General features: G+C 36.2%; 1 non-coding gene across 1 annotated transcript; it reads right to left on the bottom strand.

Moving 5' to 3' along the window:
- Positions 1–8,435: 8,435 nt before the first annotated feature.
- Positions 8,436–8,542, bottom strand: LOC115945072 (U6 spliceosomal RNA). Its single transcript, XR_004079554.1, has one exon. It is a non-coding gene; the product is annotated as a U6 spliceosomal RNA (small nuclear RNA).
- Between the last annotated feature and the right edge of the window lie 821 nt (positions 8,543–9,363).

Here is a 9,363-nt window from a genome sequence, read left to right as displayed (position 1 = left end):
CACAAACCTTTACCTCTGAAACAAATAATACATTATATGTTAAAAAAAAAAAAAAGAAGAAGAAGAAGATAGCAGGAGGGGAAGAATGAAGGGGGGAAATCGGAGGGGTAGATGAACCATGAGAGACTATGGACTCTGAGAAACAAATTGAGGGTTCTAGAGGGGAGGGGGTTGGGGGATGGGTTAGCCTGGTGATAGGTATTAAAGAGGGCACATACTGCATGGAGCACTGGGTGTTATACGCAAACAATGAATCATGGAACACATCAAAAACTAATGAGGTAATGTACGGTGATTAACATAACATAATAAAATAAATAAATAAATAAATAAAAATCTCCCAACAAACAAAAGCCCAGGGCCAGATGGCTTCCCAGGGGAATTCTACCAAACATTTAAAGAAAAATTAATACCTATTCTTCTGAAACTGTTCCAAAAAAGAGAATACCATTTTGATGAAAATCTACTTCATGTTAAGCTCAAGAGGTATCTAAATTTACCAACCTGTTATTCCCCGAATTCCCGATTTTGTAGTAGAAACAAAATTTGTTGAGCTCCTTTTATGATTTTCACAATGGTTTCCCAGCTTGTGAAGTCAGTGTTATAACTGAAGAGAGAACCCATCCACGCATACAACCTTCTCCCTACCTAAACAGAAAATCGAGTAGCAAATTACCATGGTTCTGGAACATGACATTGACTGGTCAAAGTATCAAACAAATTAGAGATGCAGGAGTGGTCATCCTCACTTTCATTTAACTTTCTTGAATGCATTCATGGAAGACATAATTCTTGGGGAAAGGGAGAGGAATTTACTATAAGTTTAATCAGTTAGTGTCTCCAATTCCCTATGTTGTTTCATATATAGTCTTCTTACTGGTGTAACTTAATACAGGGATTTTTTTTTTTCTTTTCTCTCCTATGCAGCACAGTGACCTGGAGAATTATTTTCCTGTTCTTATAAATAAATGTTTGCTTTTTACCTGACAAGAAGAGCAGTATACCTTCAGGGTCATAACTCTCAAATACATCAATTCTGAAGCATTAGATCATATTCAGACTGAAGTGTCTATTAAACATTTTTTTTTTTTATCTATTACATTGATGATTTCATTTTAGGATATCATGCTGCTATGTTCTAAAGTTTAAGAAGTACAAATATCCTAAATTGCTTGCTAATATACATATGTATGTAGAATATAAATTATCAGAAAATAAAAGTGTCTTTCAGTTACTTTATCAGTTGTGGTGATCCGAATAATGCTAGGATATTTCCTCCAAGAAAAAGAGCAAGTTACTGTCTCTTACATCTCTATAAAAAAATTGCAATTGTTGGATCTCTAGACTTTGGAGAAAATATATATACTATTTGGGTTTGTGCTTCAACCCACAGATCACTTGGACTCCTAAGTTTTCTTCTTTGAGTGGAACTCCTAGGAAGGGAAGTTTTACATATTAGTTCAGGCTGAAGTAGTCACAAAACTGCCATTTGGCTTCTATGACCCTGCTGATGTTTGGCTTCAAGAGTGCATGGTGGTTATAAATTCTACAAAATTCTATAGATAGCCACTGTAATTCGTACAGTTTTATAGCAAAGCATGTCTTCTGGAACAAGTTATTGCTTTCCCTCTGAGAAGTAGTTTTTGACCCCCGTCTAGTCATAAACTTGATCATGAGATATCAGGACACCAGGAAAGTTGAATTCCCCTTTCTGGGAATTCAGTATAATCTGATTGATCTAATCAAATTAATTGAACATGCCTAGCCACTACCTATTATTGGGTTGAGTGTTATCATCAGTTTTTTGGCTTGGGGGAGGTCCTAAATGCACAAATAAGTTGCAGAAGCATGTGAGTCTCATTCTCCACATGCCTACTTGTATCTTACTGGTACCCCTCCCTCAACCTATTATCTGTGATCTTACAGTAAGACTCCTATGTTGAGTTGACTGACAGAGGAGGAAATATACCTGGTTTACAAAAGATATTTATAGGTGTACCAAATAAGGTTGAATACACAGTGCCCCTATAAATGCAGAATGTGCTATCCTTTAGTTCTAAGAAATGGCACCTCTTTTTTTTTAAAGATTTTATTTATTTATTTAATAGAGACAGATAGTGACAGAGATAGCGAGAAAGAGCACAAGCAGGGGGAGAGGCAAAGGGAGAGGGAGAAGCAGGCTCCCTGTGGAGCAGGGAACCGGACATGGGGCTCGATCCCAGGACCCCAGGATCACGACCTGAGCCGAAGGCAGATGCTTAACGACTGAGCCACCCAGGCACCCCAATGGCACCTCTTTTAATTAGGCAGAGCATAACTTGCAATGTGTTTTTCATAATGGCCCAGACTTAACATGATATGTTAAACCAGCTGGTAATAGCCTGCTGATTAGATCAAGGTGATTCTGAAGGTCTGTGCGGAAGAGAAATAAGGAAGTCCTTCCTTCAGTTAAAATCTAAGCAAAGTAAATTATTGTCTACTTTTCAAGAAAGCATAGGTAAGAATAATAGCCAATTAATATGCATTGGATCAATGCTTTGGCTAGATATTCAGAGACTTTGAAAAAGATTCAAGAAGCTGGAAAATTGTTGACAAGAAAGTTTTGTAAGATATAATGGGATAGACTATAGCATGCAACCAGAAGGATGAAGAAATATTTGCATAACATATGAAATTTCACCCCACTTTTGCAGAAGCAAAAGTAAACAAAATGATCTGTTTCCCAAATATCATACAGCCACCTTTCCCTACTAGCCCACTTGCCAAATGGGCTCATGAAAAGAGACAGTAACAGCAAGCATATAAGCTATGTTTGAACTCGAACAAGGACTTTACCCATACAAAAGTGATACCACTTTTTGATGCAATTTTTGAGTAGCATTGACTGACTTGGGACCCCAGTATTTTATAATACTTTATAACAGCACTGAGACTTTCAATGCAGTTTGATTACATTGGGTCATTTTCTTCATGGATAGAGGAGGAAGTTATTTTTTTCTTATAGAAAAACATTTTTTTTTAAATGTATAATTTATTTCCCTGCCTGTCATATTATCTGCCAGTATTTTCACTTCTGTATTTATTGAATGCCCTCTACAATCATGACTTCCACCACTAATACCAGCACTTATCTGATCAGAGGAACTCCAGAAGTGTACATCTGTCCCTTCTGCTTTCTCAGGATAAGGAGCAGCAATACTCTGATCGAAGGTAGCCCTGGACTAGTAGGGGAAAGAAAAGCAGTAACCCCTCTTGTACTAGAATTTTCTCAACTGGTCTTTGTAAGTCTTTGGATGTGAGAACACTTCTTGGTTCCTTTTTCTATATGGGTCTTTTCTTTCCCTGAAACCTCTCATGCAGCCCAGCAGGTAAGGCGGGAGGCCCCAGACTCTTTCCTTTCAGGAGAAAACATCTCTCTCATTGCCTCTGAAGACCATTTATATATGAAGAAGGCCCAAAGAGTTAAAGAAAGGTAGCTGGTAAAATTACTTTAGGCCTGTTTCTAGTTTAAGCGAACAGGAATATTTTGCTTACTTATGAATCAAACCTGCCCACCAGGGAAGAGGAACAGAAAGAAGACCTCGCAGAGTTCAAAGGCCCCTAGTAAAAATGAAGCACATTAATTTCTTGGCATGGCCCTTACACTGGGAATTTTCAGTGATTATAAGCAGTCTGTATGGATTTAGGGATGCTCAGTCCTAACTATGTAAGTCATACAATCTCAGTGACATATGATACAGGTTATTTTCAAACCTACAACTCAATGTGGAGGCATACTTTTTTTTTCATAAAACATTTACTAATGTTTGTTGTAAATCACAAAGATAATAAACGCAACTGCAGTAGCCAAATGTATAAACAGCCCTTGGAAATCAATAAAAACAAGAAAAGAAAATTAAAAGAGTATGTAGAATTAACCCTACTTTTCTAGCTGAACCAGATTAAATCCATTATATGAGGTCAAAACTAGTTAGGTTTTTGTTTATTTGTTTTTGCCTATTCTAATTACTTAACCATTTCTTTCAAATATAACTGAATACTATACACTTTTCAATGTCTCTTAGGTAATTAAACAAGTACATTAAGGAATAAGAAGGTGAAAGGGAAAGAGGACAGAGCACTGAGAATGGAACACTGAAAAATAATTTTAAAAAGAATGTGCTTTATAAAATGAATTTATATTGTACTAAATTGTCTGTAGGTTTTTAAAAATAAGAACATACATAATTTTAATTTAGCACCAACTATTATCTATGCAACCCAATTACAGAAATCCTATTAACTATTTAAATATTAACCTGTGTTTTAATCCCAAATCCCAACAACCTTTTTTACATCTTTTTTCCCCTCTGCATTGCTTTCCCTTTTCTTCTCCCTTAAGGTGTTTTCCCCAATTCTCCTTCTGACTTGCCTGCTTAGGCCTCTCTCCTTACAAGCTGCAGTTTCTTCCTGTGTCTGTCTATAGAGACATACACCTTCTCCTCACCCACTCCCTTCCCTCTCTCACTCTCATACTCTCCCTTCCTTAACTATTCCTCTTTTTCCCTTCTCAACTACTTTTAAAAAGTTACATTCGTTTCTATTTCTCAGGGGAGGAAGAGTATGAGCTATTTGGGGACAGAGTACCAAGGAAAAAAAAAAAAAAAACCTTTAACCTCTCCACACCTGAAAATAATTGAAAATCTTCAGGAAATGACAGTATTTCAATTGTATTTTATATTGAGGTTTATGTTAAGGTCAGAAACTCGGCTGAAATTTTTCTTGCTTAAAGCAGGAGACTGAAAATGCCAACTGTCACAGGTCTTTGGTTTGAATGTAATCTTAACTTCCCTGCGTTTCAGATACTCAAATTGCTTAATATAAGTTTCTAATTAAACTGTTCCAAGTGTGATACATTTTGGATTGTGTAAAATCATCTCCATTTCCTGGCATTAAATGTAAAACTATCTCTGCCTGGAAGTGTCATCCCTTCCCTTTCTACAACAGACAACATATTTGACTATCATCCAGGGGGCACTTTCCCTAAAGTGAAACCTGGAAATGAAGTTTGTATCATTATCAACTATGTTGCATTTAAATTCAAAGGCTTTCCAGGCAGCTGTATAGAGAACATAAACTTGAAAAAAAAAATCCTAGATCACCAAGTGTATTTGAAAGTTATAATTACAAATGACAGAAAAATTTCATGTAAGTGTAACAGCATTAATGAGGCCAATTTCTGTCATGTAGTGACAGCTTAAATACCGTTAAAGCATACTATACATACACTGTTTCATGATATTCATAGCTCCCTAGAAAAAATAAAAGCACAAATACTAGCCTGGGCTCCATCACCAAATCCTGGTGGCAGAAGCTCAAAATAGTTCAGTGCAACCTGCTTGAGCTAACCATGGTTTAAGCAAAACTAAATTTGAATAGAGACATTTTCTACTATCACTTCTGCCACCTCTAATGTAAACTTCCACTCCCATTATCAACTCCAGCATCAATAAAATTACACCCCAAAATGGGAATGATTGTACGAATTCCCAAACACATACAAAATGAACATAACATGCACAACATCAATATAGTTATTATCATCTTATGCGGTAAACTAATTTTAACATGTTTATTCAGTTTAATGACCTAAAGATATGGGGCAGAAAACAATGCTTTAGTTACACAAAAATATATAATTTTTGAGATTAAACAATTAAATGGACACAAAGCATTGCCTCAGAGTGTCCTTTCACAATGGTACCTAGAAGCTGTAATTTTTTTTTAAAAGATTTTATTTGACAGAGAGAAAGAGAGCGTGCACAAGCAGGGGGAGCTGCAGGCAGAGGGACAGGGAGAAGCAGGCTCCCCCCTGAGCAGGGAGCCCCACCTGGGGCTCGATCCCAGTACCCTGGGATTATGACCTGAGCCAAAGGCAGATGCTTATCTGACTGAGCAACCCAGGTGCCCCTAGAAGCTGTATTAGTAAAACTGTAATGTAACTTCATTCTCAGATATATCAACAAAGAAAGCAAGTGTTTTCTGAAGAAATTGGAGGGAAGATATAATGCAGACTTTGGAACCAGATATTTGATTCATGACTTATGAGTAGTTATTTAGCTTCTGTAAGTTTTTGCTTTCTCACTTCTAAAACAGAAGTTAATAATATCTAATTTGCAGCTTGTTGTGAGAATTAAATATAATATTTGTAAAGCATCAGAAAATAACAGTGCTCAAAAATATTCTATTATATGATTATGAATTTATCATGATGAATACTATTACATTAATCTGAAGAAAATTATTTGAGGTTTCTAATAAATTGGAACAAGGAGTTCAGTCAGTATCCATGTAAATCACACACACAATATTCAATCAAGTTAAAACTTTTATACTATCACTAATTTCAAAACAAAGCTATAAAACTTGAAAATCATTATTTTGAGGTGAATATAACATTTTAAAGTATGAATGCACTAAAAATAAGATGAGAACACAAATGTGTTGCCTTTTTGTTGTGATGTGAAATTTCTTAGAAATATATTTTTTAAAATCCTACTAAATGGATTGATGGAAAGCTCTACACTGACAAATGCTTTTCTGTGCATTAAACTAGGGTGCGGATAAAACGATAAAGGCTAAAGGCTAAAAGTCACCTGAGCCAAACCTTTTTTTTTTTAAATTTATTTGAGAGAGCGCGTGCTCATGAGCTGGAGGGTGGAGGGGCAGAGTAAGAGGGAGAAGCTGACTCGCTTGCTGAGCGGGGAGCCCTGATGCCGGGCTGGATCCCAGGACTCTAGGATCATGACCTGAGCAAAAGGCAGATATTTAACCAACTCAGCCACCCAGGCACCCTGGTCTGACCTTGTCACAATTTGAGAATTCTGAATTAAAATCAATTTTTCTAACACAGGGAATTAGTGACATATTACACATGCATTAAATTTGTTTAACATACTTTTTTTATTCTAATTCTATAATGAGATAGCCTAAAAAATATATTCCTCTATGAGTCTAATCAGTTTTTATGTCCACACATATGTAATGTATCTCATTAGTGTCTTCTGTTTTTAACACAATTAGGCTCCAACAAAGGAAGATAAGTAATGCTGTTTACTGAATTAGAGAAAAACCTATACGTCCATGGGCATAGACGAATTTCAGTGCTTCAGCTCCTGAAATAGTTCCAGCTTTCTGAGGCAAATTAGCTCTCTTAGATGGGCAGCTCAAAATCAGGACAGTCTCTAGAACTTTTTTCAGGGATACAATTCTTATTAGGATAGGACTCCAAGAAATTTTTATATGATGCACTTAAGTAAAGGAATAAGCTGAAGAGTTGACCTGAGCTTACTTTGTGATATGGGCATGGGAAATTATAGGGAATAAAGCATTGAATAAAACATAGTTAACATTAAACAAAAATAAAAATTAAATACAAATTAAAAAATAACATAGCATGCATGACAAGTGGTAATGAATGTTACAGAGAGGGGAAAAAAAAAAGACAGGAAAGGAAAATAGGAAATACTGTGGTGAAGGGCTGTAATTCTAAATATGGCAGTCATGTAGGACACTAATGTGAGGTGATCCTTGAGCTAAGACACACTGGAGGCAAGGAACTGACCCATTAAGATACAGGGACAGGGGAGGCTTAAGCCTAAGCAAGAGCAAGAACAAAATTCCAGGGCAGGTGGTAGAAGGCGGCAGTGAGTTTGGTAAGTTTAAAAAATAAAAAGGAGGCAGTGTGACTAGAGTGAATTGAATGAAAGTGGTAGGGAATGCTCATAAGATGATAGAAGATGAGGGCGCCTGGGTGGCTCAGTCGTTAAGCGTCTGCCTTCGGCTCAGGTCAGGATCCCAGGGTCCTGGGATCGAGTCCCACATCGGGCTCCCTGCTCGGCAGGAAGCCTGCTTCTCCCTCTCCCACTCCCCCTGCTTGTGTTCCTGCTCTCGCTATCTCTCTCTCTGTCAAATAAATAAATAATAAAAAAAAATCTTTAAAAAAAAAAAGATGATAGAAGATGATAGCTTTTGAAAAATATGCAGATACAGCTCGAGCAGATAGAACTGTTAGGTAGGTTTAGTGTACAGTTGCAAACAGAATAGAGAAGAATACATTTGCTTATTCTAGACCACCTCAAAGTCACTCATCAGTATTAGTCTCTGTGCCTCTGAAAATGTCTTGGTCTCTCTTGTTTATTATATATCTTTCTACAAAATAATTTCCAAATATATTATGCAAATAATATATAATCTCCAATACACATATTTCATATTCACATTTGTAGTTCTACATTTGAAATTACCACATACATTACCTGATAGCATGTAAATACTTAAGACAACCTACATTAAGTTTATAATCTTCCTTCCAACCTTCTCTTTTAGTAAATGAAATGGACATTGACATAGAAAATCCAACACCCATTCTATTTTTTTTTAAAGTCAGAAAACCAAAACATATGGAATGCTTCATGAATTTACATGTCATCCTTGCTCAGGGGCCATGCTAAACTTCTCAATATCATTCCAATTTTAGTATATGTGCTGCCAAAGTAGGTACTCTCCTATTCTTTTTAATACCAGGCCCAGATTTTAGGGCTCATGCTTGCTGTTAATGAAAGTCAACATTTCTCTAGCCTCTTTTTCCATGAAGCTGGCAACATGGCCAAATTTTGGTGAATTACATGTGAGCAGAAGTGTTGTTTGGGTTTGGCTATTTAAGGTGAACCCACTCCATCTATATACTCCTGCTGTTACTTCTTCCTGCAATGAGGATATCATAAATGCAGTTCCTTAACTATAGTCTTAAACCATGGGATAAAAGCTTGAAAATGGGAGCTTTGTACTAGAATGGTGAAATAAAGAGATGGAATGTTTGATTCACTGATGATATTGCAGAAGAGCCACAATATCAGTTTTGGACTGTTTACCTAATATCTTTTATGTAAAATAAAATAAAATTAGCTTTCTCTTGTCTAACAATTTTTAGTTTGAATTTTTATGTTATAATGAGCTGAACATATATAAGGCATACAACCATTCCTTTACTGGCCCATATTTAGAGTCATCTTTTACTCTGCTTTAATTCATCCTATCTAGTTCTAGCAGTTAGCCATCACATTCTATTTATTTACCTGTGGATATTTAAACTGTCTAAAATATCTCTTCTCTAAGCAACTGCCCTGCTCTCATTTTTGGACTGAAGGCATTGTCTTACAGATGTTGGAAAAATAATTATCCCTACATTCAGATCTATTCCTTCTACTTTCTTGTTTAAAGTTGGCTATTAATTTTTATTTAAGAACACCCAAGGTTATCCTAAGATATTTGCAACTTACACTTCCATAAACAACGTGTTTGGCAGTATCATGCTCCATGTGT

Source organism: Leptonychotes weddellii, chromosome 6 (genome assembly GCF_054177405.1).
Source record: "Leptonychotes weddellii isolate Sample4059 chromosome 6, ASM5417740v2, whole genome shotgun sequence".
NCBI classification, from domain to species: domain Eukaryota; kingdom Metazoa; phylum Chordata; class Mammalia; order Carnivora; family Phocidae; genus Leptonychotes; species Leptonychotes weddellii.
Note: the sequence above shows the minus strand (reverse complement) of the source record. Positions and strands in the feature narration are given on the sequence as shown.